The sequence below is a fragment of the Aythya ferina genome, assembly GCF_964211825.1.
Source record: "Aythya ferina genome assembly, chromosome: 2".
In the NCBI taxonomy this organism is placed as follows: domain Eukaryota; kingdom Metazoa; phylum Chordata; class Aves; order Anseriformes; family Anatidae; genus Aythya; species Aythya ferina.
In genome coordinates this window covers 112,912,832-112,933,637 of record NC_140297.1, presented here as the reverse complement: position 1 = coordinate 112,933,637, position 20,806 = coordinate 112,912,832, and the positions used below count along the sequence as shown (strand labels likewise).

Genomic DNA, 20,806 nt, shown 5'->3' with positions numbered 1-20,806 from the left:
CAGGCTGGATGGGGCTTTGAGCAACCTGATCTAGTGGGTGTCATATCCAGCTATGGCAGGGAGGTTGGAACCAGGTGATCTTTAAAGTCCCTTCCAACCCAAGCCATTCTATGATTCTTATCACAAATTCATGATGGGCCAATAGCTATGCTGGTCCACTGATGTAGATACATATCTTAAGGCTATTTCAAAAAATGTAATATCTGACATAAAAAGATCCATATGCACCCACCTACTTCCAAACTTACACACACTTGCCCAAACAGTAAAGATTCTTTAGTTGTCACTTAAGATAGCATTTCCTCTGAAAAACAGCAGCAAAATGACAGATTGTCATGTCTGTCAGTTATTCTCAATCTGCACTTTTGATTTTACTTCTAGAAACATAGAAAATAAAAAGACAGAACAGCTGGATTTCAAAGAGCAATGGGGAAGGCTGCATCCTCTTAGCTGGAGCTACAAAACAAAGAAACACCTGAGCAGTAGTCCCCAGAACTCATCACCAGCAAGAGAAAGAGGCCCAAACAAGTAAAAGCCTAAAGCAACAGCAACAGAAGCCCCTTCCTCACTTTTATCTCCACTGAATTTATTTCTGTGAGTACTTAACATATCTTCAGAGAGAAGCTCTACTCTTCCTACATGCTTCACAAAACTGTTCAACAGATCCAGATTGTCAGAGCTGATAGGGTGGCTGTCCTGTTGCCTTTGCTTTGATTTCTTTCCCTTACAAAACAAAAATCAAGCTTTCACCTCAATATGCAACAAAATCAGATATTTACAAACTAGCCACTGAAACTTCTCAAGGTATTGAAAAAGAGAATAACCTAAGGAAAACAGGATTTTAGTATAGTGAAACAGTTTGTACCACTCTGTTTACACAAAATAAACCCCACTATATTCACCTCTTGCCACATAAGGTTTATGGTTTTCTAAGTGGCAACAGCTTCTGAGTAATTAAATCCCTGAACATTCATTGACGCTTTACACTCTTCTGTGGACTAATAGTGTTTATACATTAACCATTTTTTTTCTCTCTCTTATTTTAGTCTTCCAATCCTAGCAAAATATATCTATTGACTTGTATGGCTTGTACAGTAGGCAGAGTGTAAACTGTTTATAGGCTGGTCTATTTTGTCTTAACCTTTGTCAACTTTTCCCTTTCTTCATGTTCTTGTTTTGTTTTTTGATTCATCCCTAACAATAGTCTGCAAAGATATAGTTTTAGTACAGCTTTGTCCTCCTCATGCCCTCTCCTTCCTTCCCTTCAGCAGCTGTCTGCAAATCCCACCAAGCAGCTGCTGAGACCTTTACATTTCACATGTTCATACCCAAGCTTATCTGAACCCAGTCTATGCCTGTCTTCAATCAAAAGTTAATTTTAAACTTAAACAGATGTTTGTCTGCAGTGTTTGCACAGTTGATGTATTTAAAAGGCAAACGTTCTCTCTCTTGGCCTTTGCTATTCTGGATTATACAAACCAAATTCTCTTCAGGTGTGACTGATGTGGGAAAGGTGGTTTTGCTTGGTTGGTGCCCAAGCCAGATGAACCCCTGGTAGACCTGTATGTGAAGTCTGTCTGATTGCTGTGCGTGTTCATGCTTTGTGCTGTCCTATGGTATTCAGTGCCTCAGGGCCTATCTACAACAGCAAGAATCAGTCCAGGCCCACATCTGTACTGGGTCAGGTATGTGGCTTTCAGTCTTGGACGGCCCTGTTGTGACTAGAGCACAGGTGGAGAGAATGTTCCTCAAGTTGTAAGGTAGAAACTCAGTCTCTTTTCAGAAACAGCCTACAGTCTCTAATTTACCATGACTTTCCTGCATCTGATCCACATGAAGTTAACCTTTCCAAACATAAATTTTAAACAGATGAGCTCTCTGTTCATGGTTAAGTTAGTTTTTAGGGCTGTCTCCTTACACTCAATAAAGCTGAACTGGTTTCTGATATGTTTGAAAGTTTTATTCATTTGTTTGCCTTAAACTGAGATTATACACTGTAGCACTCAATTTTGGTGTCTTGCCACTCTGGTATAATCCAGGATTTACTCACAAACTTCATGAGTATGCACCACCAAAATGCTGAGTGTGGCATACATCCCAGTGTCTTCTGCACCAGGGTATTGTGCCTTTTGGAACCTGCAGACATGTGAGAAGAGAGCTTAAAAAACTTGCATGACCACAGTTCAGGAATCATTGCTTATGAGCACATATGTCTGGGGGAAAAGGAGGAATGCAAGGATACTTGAAAAGGAGTTATCTTCTACTTTTACTGTCTGCCTGGCAATGCTGTTAACTCCCTTTGCCCTACAGTCCAGCTCCATCTGAGAAAGAAGCTCTGAGATGTGCCAGTGTGTACTGTTATGGTACAACTGCTAAGCTACTTTAAGCTTTGGTGTATTTTTAGACTTCAGGTGGCAGTCTTTAATTATCTTATTTTAGTTAAAAATTTTATCATTGTGATAAGCTTTAGGTGAGTTTAATGGGTATAGGGGGTGTTCTGATAATTTCGTTCGTAAGTGTGTGTATGGCAAGACAGCAGAAGGCAAGCTACTTGGCCTCAGCCTAGCTGCAGTAGGCCTCCTCCTCCTGGAGATAACACCTTCCTCAAAAACTCCTGGACATGCCCTCCTCCGAGGGAGGCATCCCATGTGAAGGACAGGGCGGACAGAGGGGAAAACTGAGGAACTGGAGCCAGCAAGTAAACAATACAGAAAACAAGGGTGAAGGAATCCTGGGGAGGGCAGCATCAAAAACATAGCCAAAACAAAAGATGAGAAAAAACAATCACCTTTTCCAAAGGTTTGAGAGAAGGTAGTGTGGCTTACAAAGACTCAGAGAATCTGCTCCAAGTTGTTAGTTTGAAACCAAGATTGGATATAGAGACTGTCTCTATCTTGACACACAGGCCTGGGAGGATCCTCAAGTTCTCTCCTGTTTTCCATTCCTGTTTTGAGTTTTATCTGATTTAAAACTATGTGTGTGTATATATATATATATATATATATATATCAGATCAGAAACTAGAAAAACATACTGATATATATATATATATCATATCAGAATATATATATATATATATATATATATATGATATAATCCTAAAAAGGTTTTCTAGTCTCTTTTGAGCGACTGCTTGCAAGGAAGAGACTTACGCAGATCAATGTTACAGCTTATTCAGTGTGAGCATCTAAATAGCTCTGAAGTATATCTCCAGTCCTTGATGGCTGGCACAGCAGTATTTGGCTGTGCTAGGCTACCTGAATTATAGTTTACTTGTTTATGCCTTCCCCCAGCTGAGTATTTTGTGTTCACAATCGTATTTCAAAATGTAGTTATCCAGGGTGTATCATGTCTGGATGTGCTCAGAGCAAAATAAGAAATGGCAGAATGACATATTACATGGTGCCGTGGTCAGGTTAATAAACCTTGCAAGCTTTCCAGATATTATGTTGTTCTGGAGCAGGGCTTGCCACCTCAAGCACAATGTCATCTTAAATATTGTTATGCAGCTTCTGCATCTTTGAAGATTTGTGTCCAGTCAGCTGAAAACATGGAGCAACCAGGCTCATTTTTGTCAGCAGAATACCAAATAACATACTCTAAAATCAGCTCTGGGATGATTTGTATTTGTGCCAAAAATACATACATAGAAACAGTAGCTATATTTTCAAGCTTTAGGTTTGGTTTTAAGCAAGTTAACAAAAAAGGCTTTATTTTAAAATCAGCAACTATGTCTGGTATGATACACCACAAACACATTAAAACAGCCTTCTGTGAATGCACAGTATGCATCCAATGATAATACTAACAACGTATCTTGTGTACATAATCTTATTTGTACAAAAGCCTAGCAGGGTTCTGCTTTTTGTGACTATATACATGGTGGAAAATTGATCAGATTAATATTCACTTGACAAGCTAAGATCTTAGGTACACTGATAGGTGTTTTAATGTCCAGTGTAAACACTGCTTATGTTTTTCATTGACACTGTTGTGGTTCTAAGCCTGTAACAGGGATGGAATATAGGCTGTATTTTTGTCGGATGTTCAAAAAAGAAACAAGAGCAAGGAAAGCAGTACTTATAAAGCATTTCAAGAATATTTCCTATGCCCAAAGTGAACCACAGACCCCAGGAAATTTATTTATTTATTTATTTATTTATTTATTTTTCAGTAGTGCAGCACACCCAGCTTTTTTAGGGTAAGAAATCTGTCTCTGCAGCTCTGTGCTAGGGAAGTGAAGCTGCCTCAGCTGTCAGCTGAGACCCAAAGTCACAGAGGTGGCTGCATTGCAGGTACAGGCAGGCTGCAATTCTTGAGTGAGGAAGCTGCCTTTTATTACTTGAAAGTACTTTACACAAATTTCATACATTCAGGCAGAAATACACACAGTTTTTCTTCCCCAGGACAAGTTCCTGGTTTGGTGAATTTGGAAGTCTTTGTAATTCAGGTGATGAAACAGAAAGTAGATGTAAGGTGTTTAGAGATTTCGATTAAACATCATTCATCTGGAAATGGTGATGAGATTCCTGGGAAACAAAGAATGAGTCATTTGTCAGTTTTTTGATGTAACCAAATTGAAGAACCCTCAAGGAACTCACCGCAATCCTAGAACACAAAATTTAACCAATAGTCCCAGTGATTAATTTTATGCAACTTCTCATGGCTCAAAATAGTTTTGTTTGTTTGTTTGTTTGTTTGTTTTCAGGATCTGAAAGGCTGTTTGCAGTCCTGACTGGGTAAAAACAGGAATGTTTTCTTGTAACAAACACAGAAGCACTGACCTCCAGAATTAAGCACTAGTGGCATTAGTGAAGGACCTCTTGAGGGGCTGGCAACAGCACACAGAAGCTTCTGCCACTTCAGTTTATTGTGTCTAGGACATACATGTAAGTCATTATTACCTAATATTGGTATTGCCATACTGCAAAGTACATGTAATTTGGGTATTCCAGTATTTTAAAAAGACATTTGGCATCCAAACTCCAACAAGTCTTAAGTTATTATTTGATGTATATTTTTAAATAGGAGGAAAACTGAGTAGTCTGATCAATATGAAATCTCTTTCTGTTGGATATGAAAATGGAAAACCAGAAAAATTATATTTATACAGTATAGTTATAGTATATTTATAGTTATAGTATAGTTATAGTATATTTATACAGCACAGCAATCTGTTTTCAGATCACAGAATCATAGAATCATTAAGATTGGAAAAGACCTCCAAATCATCTGGTCCGACCATCACCCTACTACCAATGTCACCCACCCATACCCCTAAGCATCACGTCCTTGAACATTCCTAGGGATGGTGATTCCACCACTTCCCTAGGTAACCCATTCCAATGCCTGACTGCTCTTTCCAAGAATAAATGTCTCCTCATTTCCAACCTGAACCTCCCCTGGTGCAACTTGAGGCCATTCCCTCTAGTTCTATTGCTAGTTACCTGTGAGAAAAAGCCGACCCTCAGCTCCCAACATCTTCAGGTAGTTGTAGAAAGCAGTAAGGTCTCCTCTGAGCTTCCCCTTTCCCAGAATAAACAACCCCAGTTCCCTCAGCTGCTTCTCGCAAGACTTGTGTTCCAGGCCCTTCACCACCAGCTTTGTAACCCTTGATAAAGACCTTGAGAATGGTGAATGAAAAATTCAATACATTCACTTTTTTTTAGATGTGCTACTGGTAGTACTAATTTCAATGGAGAAGAAGGAAGTTTTCAATTCTCTCTAAATTTAGGAAGAGATCTGAAAGTAATACTGTCAGTAATACTGTGGTCTAACCTTTGACCTTTATAATCATATCATTTGCTATTTTTAATTTACATTCAAGTCACACGGATTCCATTTTGTGGACAGAAAAGAGATCCAAAACACACAATGTGGTTTTAAAAATGTCTTTGAAGTAAATTCTACTCATGCAGCTACTGCTACCGGTTTTGTTGCTTGAACAATCCAAAGAGAGAGAGTTGCCCAGAGAAGCTGTGGATGCCCCAACCCACAAGGCCAGGGTTGGCCTTGTATTCAAGGCCAGGTTGGATGGGGCTTTGGGCAACCTTATCTAGTGGGAGGTGTCCCTGCCTATGGCAGGGAGTTTGAACTAGGGGATCTTTAAGGTCCTTTCCAACCAAAACCATCCTATGATATAAGTACAGTTTACTAACTAGATGTATGGAAAATAATTTCTTAAAACTCAATCCTTCTAATAACACATATAAAAACAAGACAGACGAAATATGTCGTAAGAGGGAAAACTAAATCTGATTAAGCTTTCAAGTTTCTAGTAAAAATTAGATAGAAAATTATGTAACGCATCTTAATGTTTTGTTGTTGTTGCTGCTGTTTTTCCAGCTGTTTTGAGTGCAGAGATCATTGTAGCCCAAGCAAACCTCCTGTTTGTATATCAGAATTTATGGTTAGTGATAAGGGGGAAAAAATGAAGGATTTAAAAATCTGGAGAAAAAATATAAGAATTATTCTCAAAAATAGCCAAAGCTTCTAGCTGCATTGTACATGGTAGAACAACAGAATGCTGAGGGAGATTTAGTGAATGATAGCAACTTAACATGTTGCTTGTATTCTGGGTACTGTTCCCCTTTCTGAATGTTCTTAGCCCAGAGGTGCCTCAGCCCAGGAAGGGACAGTGTCATTCACTGCAAAATAAAAGACACCGGTAACTTCCCATTCTTGCTCTGCTACATAAGAGGGAAACACATATTTCTACGTTTTAACTTGAGCATTCATCTTCTTCCTCAGTTCCTTCACACAGAAACTGTGTGAACTGTCACTGCATTTTTTTCTTTGCTGTCAAAATTAAAACACAGGCCCTGTCTATATTTAAAACTCTGTTGCCTTCACTGCAGGCTTCTCAATACAAAGAACATCTTAGTCTTTATCTGTCTCTACCCACAACATGTAAAAAATTCAGATAGATATTTTTAATCCAAATTTAGTAACCATGTTGAGAGGTTTTCATGCTTTACAGCTGTTGGTAAACATAAAGGCTAAGCTAAGCCAGGAGAGTTTAAGTGGCTTTTGTAAACTACAAAGGCAGATTGCTTCACATTACACAGAGAGTAAGCAAAACCACTGAAGTGGTGAGGGGAAGAAAATAGGCAGGAAGCAGCAGACAAATCCAAAGGGCACTAGAAAGCCAAGCAGGTTTCAGGAAGCTCTCTGTCATGCACGTATCATCTGACCTGAGTATTCCTGAGAGAACTGGTGCAGCCCGTCCTGTCCCTGCTGCCTGCAGGTGGTATTTTGGAGTCCCAGTAGGTGAGGAGCAGATCCAGTGAAAGCCAGAGTGCCCTGCAGCATCCTGCTGCCACCACAGAGCAGCTGCACTGTGATTGTCACCTGATTTTCCTTCCACCAGAAGCTGTTGAGGGACAGCAGTCATCACCTGCACTTGTACCTCACCTTCTCCTCTGGGTTGGAGCATGTATATGCTACATCTGCCCTTGGTGAAACTGGGCAATGCCAGTCTGTCAGGAAAGGCCCTTTTGGAACTTAGAAATGAGAATTTTGCAACTGACAAAGACTTTCTGCATAGAGGTGAAACATACATTTGTTTCTTTGCATGTTCCCTGCCATCAGACTATGTGCTTGCCAAGTACCTGGGTGTGTTGAATGAAATGAAACAGCTGAGTGTGTGACCTCAAATGTCTGTCACACATCAGAAGAGGTGACAGAGGGGGAAATATTAAGAGCAAGCTGAGGAAAAGTAGTTTGTTCCAACACCGTTTTATAGGTGTGGCAAAATGTTTGATAATACGGTCCAGAGGCAAGAAAGGAAAATACCCCAGCTGTCAGGTGCTGTTCTTCATAGGCACAACTAACAACTAGCAGAGTCATCATGTTCAAATACCTAGGCATATCCCTAAAAATGGAGGTGAATATTTGTATACACCCATATACACATTCTGTTTAATTTTTTTTTTTTATTTTTTTATTTTTTTTCATGCATGCCATATGGACATTTGAGTGTTTCCTGCTAACGGTATATATGTGCTGTCTGTGATCATTACCCTGGAACAGGAAAATTGGAACTTAGGAAGGATTTTGTTAATAAGCCTTTTTTCTAAATGACACTTTTACAGTCCACCTCTCAAAGGAGTACAGTGCCAACTTTGTTGTGAGGCAGATGGTAGTGAAAAAGGTGGATGTGACTCTGATCATTTAACAGGGAAATTAATTTATGTGATACTAACCAGCCTCCAAATTGGGTTTATTGGCTCATTACAGTTTCTCCAAAATGCCAAAGCTTTATGTTTTAAAGAAGCTGAAGGTTATTTTCAGGATATTTTTAAAAGAGAGTAAGAGAGAAAGAGAAGAAAAATGAATGAAAGAATGGTAATCTGTATTAAAGGTAAGATGGCAACCTCTGTGCAATTTTGGACGAAGGACTTTGCAGATCACCTAATGAATGTTTAAGAAATTGTCTTGTGACGTGATAAAATGTGCCTTTACCCATCCTTGGCTACTCAATATGAATGTTGTTAGCTTATTAGCATTGTACTTCTGAAGTGGAGACATCTTTCATTCACCAAAATAAACTAAATACACCATGGCCTAGCACTACAACATATAAATATTTCATTATTTATTTTTATAAACAATTTTTATCACCTTATAGAAGAATAATTTAATATCTATTTAGTTTGTTAAAGACAGGACATTGAGGATGAAAGTTGGACAAAAATGAAGATCGTTTACATGTGAGTGTTTTATGCCAGATGAATAATCCTTATATTTCACTTAAAAAGTTCATTCCTGGATGAACATTGCAAAGAACAAAGAAACTAACTAATGGGCATAATTTATAACTTCAGTTTTGGTAATTTGTGAGTAATAAATCAATGTCCATCATAATTTCACCATATATCTCATCTACAGTTAGTGTGTTAGCTTTTTTCCCAAAGTACAACATTATATATAATCAACACAGGACCGCATATTTTATCACTACTTGTTGCTGTCTGTACTGTTATCCTAATGATTATTAGAAGCCTTTAATACCAGCGTGCTTGAGCAAATAATTAACTGTATTCCTAGATGTACTGCTTAAATTTAATTGCTTCACTTCCTTCCAAGTAGTTTTTGTGCTTTCAAATCATCTAAGCTGATTTCATGTACAGTATTATGAGTTTTGATGAGTTTTGTAAAGATTCCTTAAAATTTAGTCCTGAATTATTATTAGGTAGCAGTATTCAACTGTTATCTTTAATAATTTTTGACATTCCATGAAATACGCACACTATAACTACATGATTAATAAAACAGTACTCCAGAATTTTACATCTTTCCTTACTATAATTTATATTTGTACTATGAAATTAATTTCTAATAGTTCCCTCCCTCCCTCCCTTCCTCTCTTCCTCCCTTCCTTCCCTTTTTTTCAAGAACAAATAGTAATTTAGGATTTCTGTTTTAATCACAATATTTTTTTCTAACTTGTGGAGTAGAGACTTTAAAAATACTGGCAAATACACCTGCAAAGAAGCACCAATTGTGATGTGGCTAATTCTCAGGCTAATTCTCAGATTAGGCTAACTTCTTCACATCAATTGGATGGGCTTTCTGTAGATCCTGTGATGTAACCTGAAGATGCACGATGCACTTGATTGGTCTAATGATTTGAAACGGGTCACTCTTATGTCTGTTTTTTCGTTTAGTGAGCTGATATTTATCAGCAGAAAAAGAATCATAGGAAATTTTCAAAAAAGAACAAGATGTTGAGAGCCAGAAGCTCTCTCTCTCTCTTTTTTTTTTTTTTTTTTTTTTTCCCTAGGGGAGAAGGGAGGGGGGATTTGAAACTTTGGGGAGTGTCTTCTTGCATGATCAGATGAGTTCAGGTTCCTTTAAAGTAACATGCAAAAAAAAACTGATTTTTTTGGAAAAGGTAATATTTCGTAGACACTCAGATATGTCTTCTATTACATTTCAGTCTGGCACTAATATTCATTTTCTCCAGAACAGATTGTCTGTAATCTGTAGAAATAAATACCTGCTATAGAGTTTACAAAGTCCTCCAGAAGAGTTTAGTTGGCATTCAGGGCCCCCAAATCCCAAACTGAGACCTAAAATAGTCTTCCCTCATCCTGGAGATATTTATGATGGGTAGCTACAACCCTGTTTGGACTGGACATTTTCAAGGCATCTAGAGCTCTGCTTCTAGTGCCCAGAAACACCTTTACATGTGCAGTTCAGAGACTGTCTCCCCTCCCAGACTATAATTAAGATCCAGACAGTTTGACTCCACCCTGAGTATTCCAGTTCAACTTTTTTTTTTTTTTTTTTAGAAAAAAAGTCTTGCATATGGAATGTTCTTACAAAAACATAGGCATGTAGGAATATGAGAGGAATTGATAAACGCGGTGCCAAAGCTTAGAGGACAAGAGCATGTAGATAACTACTGTCCCTAGTATTAGATGCTCAGGATAAAAACTTTTTCCTCCATTTCAGCTGCAGGTGGCAGTTGTAGATCAAAATGCCAGTCAAGATACATTGGGTTAGTAAGAACAAGAATTTCCTCCCTATTGGCTAGGCTTTCATTTCAATTACAGCCTAATTCTTCCCTAATTTACGCTGAAGACTCTCTCTTTGGTGCAGTTGCCTGACTTCTTTCGAAAATCAATATGGCTATAAACATTGAAATGGCAATTAGAGACAAAAGAATTACTTATGGAACCTGGTGCAATGAAATGGAGCAATGCAACAGAGGGATTGTTTATCAAATATTTTCCAAAATTTGATTGTAGAGTATATCCCTGTGAAAAGCTGTAGTTGTCCAGTGATCTGAATAACGCACTGTTGTTGTGAGCAAGGGCTGCATGAGCCCATCTTGCAATATTAGGTAATGCTGGCTAGGAGAATAGTATGAATTATTAAAACTTGAAGAAAACTAGTACCTTTCAGCATGCCTTAAGACACACCACAAGTGACCACAAGTGGGAAATGGAAACATTCTTAGTTTATGGTTTCACACACAGCATTAATACAAAACTTTGTAAACTTCTTGTAAATCTCCTCCCTTCCAGCTACCAGATTAGAAGATTCTGAGGCTCTTCTAAAAATATATATATATAAATATATATAAATATATACAAATAAATAAATAAATAAATAAATATAAGAAAATAAGTGTTTTATTAATCTAAGGTTGGTGGTCCCCAAATATATGCCTTTTTGCAGTCTTACCTTTGATTGCTCAAGTCCAAGTCCTGTTTTCTATCAAACTAGCATGTGTGGCTGAAAAATGCTGCAGCTTTCTTTAAGGTTACATCCTGAGAGGAACACGTGCTGCTACTCGTAATGCAGACTTCTGTGGCAATACCTCTTTTCTGTTAAATTTTCATCAAAGCAGTAATACTTTCAAGGGGAATAGGAAGGAAGGAGAACTATTTTTTTAAGAAAGAAATGTGGGCCATCTATCCAGACCAAAGCTATCAAAAAGTGCTACAAACACAAAACATATTGCAGGACTAACCAAAAAACACAAGTCCCCTCTACACCAGCTCACCACAGAGCAGCATCATTGGTCTTTCCCCAGGTCCAAATATTTTCATCTTGCCTGTGTCCAAAAACATGCAGGATGAAGCTTGAAAAAGTCACTGCTTACTCCGAAATAAAAAATAACTGAAAAGTAGAAAACAGGCAAGCTTACATGCAGGTCAGACTTCTCTCCTCCTTACCTATTATGTAATTAAGGGCTGACTTTGAACACTAGGCTCTGAGTTTCCTTAGATGTCGAGGATACTGGGTTACATTGTGTAACCCAGTAACAGGCATCCCAAATGTGGCAGGTAATGGCTTACACTTTAGGAATGAAAAATGCAAATGAAAGGGCCTATTACATTAAATGATGTAGGCTTTCTGCTCCCCCTACATCTATGGCAGTAGTAAGCATTCATTGCCTACAAAAAATCTTATGATAGCCTTCTCTAAGATCCCATGGGAACATTTTTCAGGGTACTGTAATTGATTTAGTACTGAATGTGAACACTTTATAGAATCATCCTGCACTGACAAGTCTGCACACTCCTTCCAAATATAATCCCTTTTCTGTTCAACTGCTGATTTCCACTTGCAATACTATATTCTCATTTGATACAGAATTATCAACTACTTAAAAATGGTTTTGAAAATCTTACACACTGTGGTTTGGATGATTGTCATTTTAACAGATTATCTGTTAGTTAAAAGGGCTAAGGTCCTTCATAAAGCCTAGACCATGTTTTTCAGAGCTACTACCTCCCCTCGTTTTAAGTGGCTATTTGAGGCACCTCAAAGGCAGACTTTCTTAAAATGTCATCTTTTCATCTAAGTCAGATCTGTTTAAAACGGATTACTTTGGTACCCCAGAACATTTTCAGTGAACTTCCTGACACATTCCTACAAAACAAAGCACAGTGACAAGATGTCCTTACTGGTTCACATGACATCATTTAGGGACATAATCCAGCAAGATTTACTATCTGTGGCTGCAGTAGACCCATGCTGATAACTGGGAGAATTATTGTTTCTCCTCATGCTTTACAGTGCTGCAGATCTGGGAAGATGAACATCCAAGGAAGACATGCTGAACAAGGTGGGTTCCTTGTTAGAGTTTTAGGGAGCCCTGCACAGGCATATAGGATCAGCTTTCTGTAAAGCCAGCCCGTGTCTGCCATCACTGGTCATATGTTAGAGCAAGTAGGATGAGGTGGAACAAACAACTTAATTCCTGTTGGATCAAGCCCAGTTCCTGAAGAGCCATTGTTTTGTCTTAGCATCACAGTCCATCATGATACATGTTCTGGGAGGACACGTTCAGGGCAGTGTGTGATCATTCCTTGTGCAGGTGCTGTGCTTCAGCAGTGCCTGTCAGCCTCTCCCTGAACATAAAGCGCCGGCTGCTATGGGAGCCACGTGCCAAAGTGGCTCTGCAGGACCCCGCGGGTGTCCCAAAGTGTTGGCAGTAAGCCAGCGCTAAAGAGCCCAGCTGGCATTGTGCCACATTTTTTGCAGAAATTCTTGGGCATCTCTACTATCTGCTATTCTGCTATTCTGCTAAGAGAGCACTGTTCTAGTAGTCTACTTTTCATATTTTTTTTTCTTTTCTTTTCTTTCTTTTTTTTTTTTTTTATATATATATCCATAATAACTCTTTTCCCATCCCCATTATTTATTGTGCCTTAGTCTGAGATCACAGAGCTGGCAACAGTAGCTCTGAAGTTAATTTTGATTCTTTAATCCCAAGAAAGAATATTAGCCAATATTTTCATTGTCAGGAACATATACTATCAAAGGCCTTAAACCCAAATCTTTATTTACATTAGTATATTAAGTTGACAGTTTGATAACATTACAAAAGACAGAGAAGTCTATTTGATAGTGATTTTTTATTTTTATTTTTATTTTTATTTTTTCATAAGTATCCTGGCTTTGTTAAATGGGCTAAAGCCAACTGAATTCTTCACTGTCAATCACCCATTGTCTTGTTTCATTACACAACCCATTTCTTAAGGCTCACCACAGCAGGAATTGTTTTCATTTTTGTTCTGCTAATGGAACCTGATTTGGAAAAACTCAATGGAAGTCATTTAAGGAGCCTTAGCTTCAAATGAAAAATATGAAACAATTTACTTCCCAGTGGGGAAAAATGTGGGTTGGAGAAAGAAAAAGGCAGTGAAAGAAAGAAATGCACATAGATATAGAATCACAGCTCAGTCCAGAGTGTGGGAGCCCAAAACACTGCAGGAGTAATCCATATAACAAACCGTCTGAGAAACCCACAGGGAGTTTCCAAAACATTTTGCCTCTGAAGGAGATAAAAATAATTTCCATAAGAATTATAGTCAGGGGTTTGTAACCAACACAAAGACGGTATGCTACATTTCTAGCCAACTGTTTCTGCACTGTGGTTAAACAAAAGTTGGTAAAGCTTGTTCCTGTTTCCAGATAATTGTCTTCATTTTGCATCTCACACAGCAGAAATGTCCTTGTTTCAAGTCCTGTAGTCACATCTGTTAGAAGGGTTGCTAGGTATCTCTTTACACACATGCATATATCCATAATAACCCCTACACAATTTTTAGTTTCTTCTGAGTTCAGCCTGACAAATATTTTGTGGCATTTTTACAGTTTTAATTTATTGTTTTCTCTCTTTATAAATTTCCCACCAAAAGAATTCTGTGGTTTGTTTTTTTTTTTTTTTTTTTTTTTTTTTGTCTGTTTTGTTGTTGTTTTTAATATTTTTCCCCAAATATTCTTTAGCATATGGGTAGCAGCAGAAGCAGAACAATCACTATTTGCAATTGGCTTTCTCTTACTCTGTAACTAGCTTTTGTATTTACATTCATGGGTATTCAGCACTGTAGTATCAAAACACCTTATGTCAATAAATTTTTGCTTTTAAGGATTAATTCTCATTTAAAAAAAAAAAAATAGTAAAACATCACAGTACTAAACAGTGTAATATTATGGTTAAATGCACAGGTTGCATTATTACCAGTGAAAAGAAAGTACAGCATGCAATATAATTACATTGTCAAGAGTTTCATCCATGGTTCTTGTGAATTCTGTGAATTATTATTTTTTAATGATGATAGCACTGGAAACAGCATGAAACTTAGCTAGAATTTAAAAACTAAACAGGTAGGTCAGCCAAAGCTGGTGTTAAAGAAAAGCAGTGAGCACTGAAATATTTGAATCCTTCTTTTAGTTTGGTGGTTGGAAACCATAAGGAATAAATTTTCTAAAAACAAACAAACAAAAAACAACAAACCGGACCCTCTACATTGCTTCCTGATCAACATCATAAATGTCAAATGGGAATTCTACCATACTCAAAATAAATAAATAAATTTAAAAAATAAAAATAATAGTAATATATAAAAAAAAATCTCCGTGTCCTGCCTCAACAAAGAATTTAACGCTGAACTTCCACTCTCTTGGTGGGGACCATCTTGCAGCTCTTCGTATTGGACAAGGTCCTTTGACTTGTGTTTGGACCATGTCACTGCCACTCAACTATCAAGTTTCTGCATTCAGCAAAATACAAATGGATTAATGAGTTGCTGTGAATGAAGCGTGTCTCTGTCCTCTTACCTTGAAGTCCCATATTCCCAACTGTCAGAAAGTACAGTCAGAAATACTGCTTAAGACATGAGCAAAAACTTTCTATATGTAATGCAATCAAGGTCATAATCTCTAGAGTGCCTGCTGTAGCTGTGGAAGAATATGTTGCCTAAGGGTTTGAACTGAAGGAGAAAGAGTTTTGAAAACTCAGTTATATTGGTATTAATAGAATAGAGCCAGATGGTGCAGTCATCAATAATCTAAAAATATCCCTGGTGCATAGTGAAAAGCAAAGTAGCATGAAAATTAAAGTAAAAAAATTGCACTTGCCAATAATGTCCTAAAAAACCTTTAATGGCAGCTCACCCTATGTTTGCTGAAAGGTCATGCACAGATGCACAAAAGGCTTTTGCAAAGGGTTGTATTCAGAAATGCAGCTTTTTCGTATTCATATAAAATTTTCATATTCATATAAAGAGAATCTTACTGTTACCTGACTGTTTTTAATGTTTTGTTTCATACAACTTAGAATAAAAACTTTATATGGTGGGTTTAATTGATGCCAACATTTTATTAGAAAAAAGCCCTCTTCTTCCTCTGTACATAGCCCAGTAATGAGTCAAAACTTCCTCCAACAAGCCTGATTCATCATTCTCATGTGGGTTTTGATATTGTTTTTACACCCTTGCACAAAAGGGACAAAAATTTATCATCCTGATCAGGTCCTGTTTGTGCAGCTATTGACACCTGTCTATGTACAGTGACAATTGTGGTACAGTGGTAATTGAGACCAACTTTTATCTATATCTACATTTATATAAATAGAGAGAAAGCTATGAATGTAATTAATGTATATAATAGTTACTCAAATAATATATGCATGTGCATATACATACATACAAACATATATATATTTGTAAGCAGTGATCCACCCTGCTATCTGCACAAAAAATAGTTCTAGTCCTCAGCTGCTATATTTTTGCATTACTACAAACCTCTCCATCTAAGTCTGCAGTTGGTAGCTGAATGAAAGAGGCTAAAATAAACACCACAGCAAACATTCTTTTTCCTGTGTTCATGAATGCTAATGAGATTTTTAATATTTTTGTAGACACTTATGAACAAGTAGTCCACACATACAACACCAATTACTTAATGCAAACTTTAAATTTAGTTTAAAACTTTAAATTTGGTTTAAAAATAACCAACTACATATTTACTAATTTTTAGAACCCTTACCTGGGCATAATCTGGGGTTTTATTTTTCCCTGGGCCTAGGGGACGAAATGGCACCAAAAAGTAAACCAATTTTATCTCTTTGCTGATCCCCAAAGGAAAAAAAAAAAAAAAAAAAAAAAAAAAAAAAGCTTATACCAGCACATTTGTATAGAATACATATAACCTATTTCTCACCAACTAAGGGTTTTTGTAGCATAAGTTAAAAGGCAAGTAGGATTTTTTTTCTCCTCCCACAGGTATTCCTTAACAATGAATCTGGGAGCCTTTGTTCTATGAAAAATCAAACATCTACTTCATGCCTTCAGAGATCTGCATGCACAGGCTTTGTAAAACAAAGGGTACACAGATTTTCTCAGGACATGTCAGCTTTTATGAGACTTTTATGTCACTTTAGTAACAACAGAAGCAAATGGAACAAAACATGGCAGGAGATCATACTCGCCAAGTGGAGGAAACAGCACAATTGCCTTCAATAAAGCCACCTCAGCCCCACAACTGCCTGTTGGTATTGAAGAGACAACTCAGACCAATAATTCTTAAAGTGATGATGCATAGGGAAGACTGAGTAAAACTTCTTTTTGTATGTATCTCTGATGGGTGGTAGGGGTTGCTGAAAGTCTGTCTGTAAGAGACAGCAACAAAGTGCATTGCTTTGTCTATGGTGGCTTTCCTAAAGTATCAAAAAAAGATCTCAAGGGGAATAAATACCATGAAACCAGGAAGAGAGGTGCAAGTTTGGATGCAGAGTTTGGGGAATGCTAGAGACAACAATACATATAGGATACTCACTTACACAGACATACAGGGAGCCCACAATCTTAAACAGCCTAGTTTGAAAACACTTGAGAGCCGCTTAGGAGAATGGTAGTCAAAGGAAATAGTAGGTATGGAAAGGCTGCTTTGCTCATAAGAGCAGGCAACTAAGCAATGCTAAGATAAGATGTTTCGCTCAGCCTCATGACTTGCCACAGCTGCATATTAGGGAAATGCAGTAACTTCAGATGCATGACAGATGCCTGAATCTAGCCCAAATATATCCAGTTCCGTCAATGATCTTCAACAGCTACTTCTGGGGATGACATTCACTTATTTTCCAGAAAGCTATTCAGTCCTTGAATCATTTCAGAACACTCGTTAAAACAAAACAAAACAAAACAAACAAACAAACTAAAGGCCAAGATAACCTCATTATAGATTTAGAACATCTATAGTTTTTTATATGTTAAAAAAAAAAAAAAAGGAACACAAAATTTATGTTTATTTATTTATTATTTAATAAAGCCAGTTAAGACCTATTCATTTGAATGTGATTCATTGGAAAAGCCCAAACAGCAATATGGTTTTGGTCTTGTTTTGTGCTTCCTTTTTATTTAGACAGATGGTGATGTCCTTCTTTCTGTGAAGAATTTCTATTCATGCACACTTCAGGAATAATTTCCCCAAATTAGCAGTGCTTCTTGGGAAATAAATCAATTTCCAGCAGCCCCCTTTTAAGAGTAAGGAGAAATGATTTCAAAGGTACATAAGTGACTTAGGATCCCACATAATTTTCAAAAGTGATTTAAGCCCCCCTAGCCTAGTCTTGTTGCATCCAACAAGACTTAGGATTTGGAGGGATTTACGTGGATGGTTTTCAGCTCTGCTTGGCAGAGGAGCACAACAAAACTTGGAATTTCAGCACCTACTTGAGTGCCTGGGTGCAGCTTGGGATCCCTGTATGGGAATTGTTAAGCTCGTAAGAAAGGGATTTTCAGCTTTCTAAGGCAAACAGCTGAGCAGGGAGCTGCCTCAAATAGCCAACAGTGCTAGACTGAAGAATGGGGCTTATGTGTCTAAGCAACTGATGTGATGCCAATCGAGAGGTGGCTCCCCACGCTCAGGCTCCTTGGCTTTGAGCTCTCTGCCGGGCATGGGCGCTGCAGCCAAGGCAACTCCTTAAGCAGTCCATGCCCTAGTTGTCAAAATTTCTGCCTGTCTTGAAGGCCATCTCTGCTGAGTTTGCTCTGCAGCTCCCTCAGCCATCACATAGGATAGCATTGGACTTTCTTACCATCCAGCAGATGCAATTTATTTTATTTATTTTATTTTTCTATCTGGTGTCCTGGGGGACAGCAAGTCTCAGACATGCTGAGGATACTGCTGGATGGATAAACCACAGATGAAAGGACTGTTTTGTTACCCAGGTCAAAATCCCAACATCAGGGCTCACAGGACCCCTGTTTGAGGCAGAGCTTGGAACAGCTCATTATCGTGGTGCTGAAGCTGTGATTAAGCTGGTTTGAATGCCTCACATAACAGCAAGCAGGAGGTGTTATTGCTGAATTCCACTGATTTAACTTGATGTGGTTTTTCAGCTCTCAGTGAAGCCTCTTCAGAGGCATAATGGTCTTCACATGCTTCAGATCTTATGACCTGGCTTGAAGGAAATGAATTGTTTTTGAAAAATTGTATTTATTATCATAACTTCTTTATGCTGAGATCCCTAAAAGTGGTAAGTATCATGCCAGCATAAGTAACTAGACACTTAGGTATATGTATTTTGGGGAATCTGAATCTTACAAGCTTTAAAAGTCATGGTGCCTATGTGCATCCTCACATACCAAAATGTCCTTACAAACTTAACCCTTAACACTGTTGAAACCTCCTTTTATTTGGTTTGAAGGGAGCTTCTTTGAGTATCTGAACTGCGATTCATAAATTGAACATTGAATAATTATAAAAGTATTCAAAAAACTCTGAAAATGAACTTGCATTCCTTCTAAGTTAACTATTAAACTACTGACTATTGAGGCAGCTGCGCTTTGTATGTGAAGCTCCGTTGTGATTTAATTTTTTGTTTGCTTTGAAGTCCTGCCACCTATTGGTCAATCACAGCAAGGACCGGACCGGCTGGACTTCTCCCTGGGAAACCACAAAGGAAAATGTATCCTACAGCACTAAAATCCTAAACGGTAAGAAGCTTAATAATGTGGCCAGAAGTTAGTTAGCCCCTTTGCAACTGCCAGATAATTGCCTAATGTTGTATTAGCACCCCATTGGGACTAGGCAATAGCTAAACTTTAATTTCTGCCCTGTTGAACCTGGAAAAAAAATCCTCTTCAAAAATCAAATCATTGAAGCACTCAAATCTTATTCAAAGGATTTGCAGACTTCCCTACAAAAACGTACATATGTTTATTGATGCAAAATAGATTTAAATATACAGATATGCATGCACTACATTTACTTGTTTCCAGCCAAGTTGCACATAAATAGCTCATTTCAAAGCTGCAAACAGATCAATCATTCAGGCTTTATTTGCAAATGCATTCTTCTCTACCACCAACACACTGCTCTGTGAAGATATTGTAGAATTCTCTTTTAGCTCATGTTATCCTGGTACCATAAGACTTTCAAAGGCCTGATGGCACCCTCAAAACCTGCCTGTACTGTCAAGAACATTTGGGGAATGGCACCAGAGCACAGGCAGAAGCCAAGAGGTATGTGAGCTGTGCAGGACAAAAAGCCTAAGCAGAAGGGTGTAAGCAAAAACAGTGTGGATGCAGGAGTAAAAACTGAGTGAAAAATTGTTCATTTGTATGCCTTCTGGTACTGCGATTTTTGTCTTTATTTGTATGGAAAGTGAGGATTTTTCCAGACATAACCAGCTTTTAACTTTTCTTAAGAACCTTATTCCTTCAGGAGACACTTCACTCTCAGAGTCCACGTTTGTCAAGCCCTGTGCCTGACTCCTGCCTGATGTCCTCCAGGGCAGAACAAAGCCAACAGCTACCTGAGGAGAGGAGGAAAGCATGTCACAGGGGCCAGCCAGCCCTCTGCTTTCCCTGCTGTACAAAGCAGTCAGCAGCAGGGACTGTGCAGAGGGAGCAGGGATCGGCTTGTCACAGCTGCAACATGGGCTTTAGAAAATAAGGCATCATTGTCAACATGGCTTGCCCTGACAGCTCAAGCAAGTTGTGTTTTGATTGTTCATGTGAAAGGGTCTGGATGGAGAAGACAAAATATTTTAAGAAAAGGGCTTGAAAAATATATCACCAACAAGAAACTTCCAATCTGTTAGCGGTTCTTTAAATATTGGGGACATTAAACTGCTTAATTCACAAGCCTTGCTGTCTTCTGTTCATTATTTTGTGTACCCAAAAGAATTCACTAAAGTGCACTCCACACGATGACAGTATGACAAGGGCCAATTTGTGAATAACTTGTCAACAGCTTGAATGAAACTCTAGAAATCCATAACAGGTGCTCGATAGCTATAATCGAGTGACAGATGGATTAGATACATGAAACCACAACAAACTGACTGAATGGGAGAGGGAGAGAGAATGAGGGTGAGAGTGTGGGAGGTTCATTAACTATAGAAGAGAGCAAAAATACATGAATTATTAAAGAAGCAGCATGCGCCAATTTGTGTGGATGCTTCCTGCTCATCTTCAGCGGGCCTGGGAAGAGGAGCTGTGATGCCAGCTACTGCGCGCAGCAGCAGCGCTCTCATATCGTGACTCCGGGCAGG

At 38.2% G+C, this 20,806-nt stretch overlaps 1 long non-coding RNA gene across 1 annotated transcript; it reads left to right on the top strand.

The window, feature by feature from the left end:
• Window positions 1-1,655: 1,655 nt before the first annotated feature.
• On the top strand, window positions 1,656-20,396 carry LOC311431420. Its single transcript, XR_014689412.1, has 4 exons — window positions 1,656-1,760; window positions 4,709-4,889; window positions 12,535-12,583; window positions 19,142-20,396. It is a non-coding gene; the product is annotated as an uncharacterized lncRNA (long non-coding RNA).
• The last annotated feature ends 410 nt before the right edge of the window (window positions 20,397-20,806 follow it).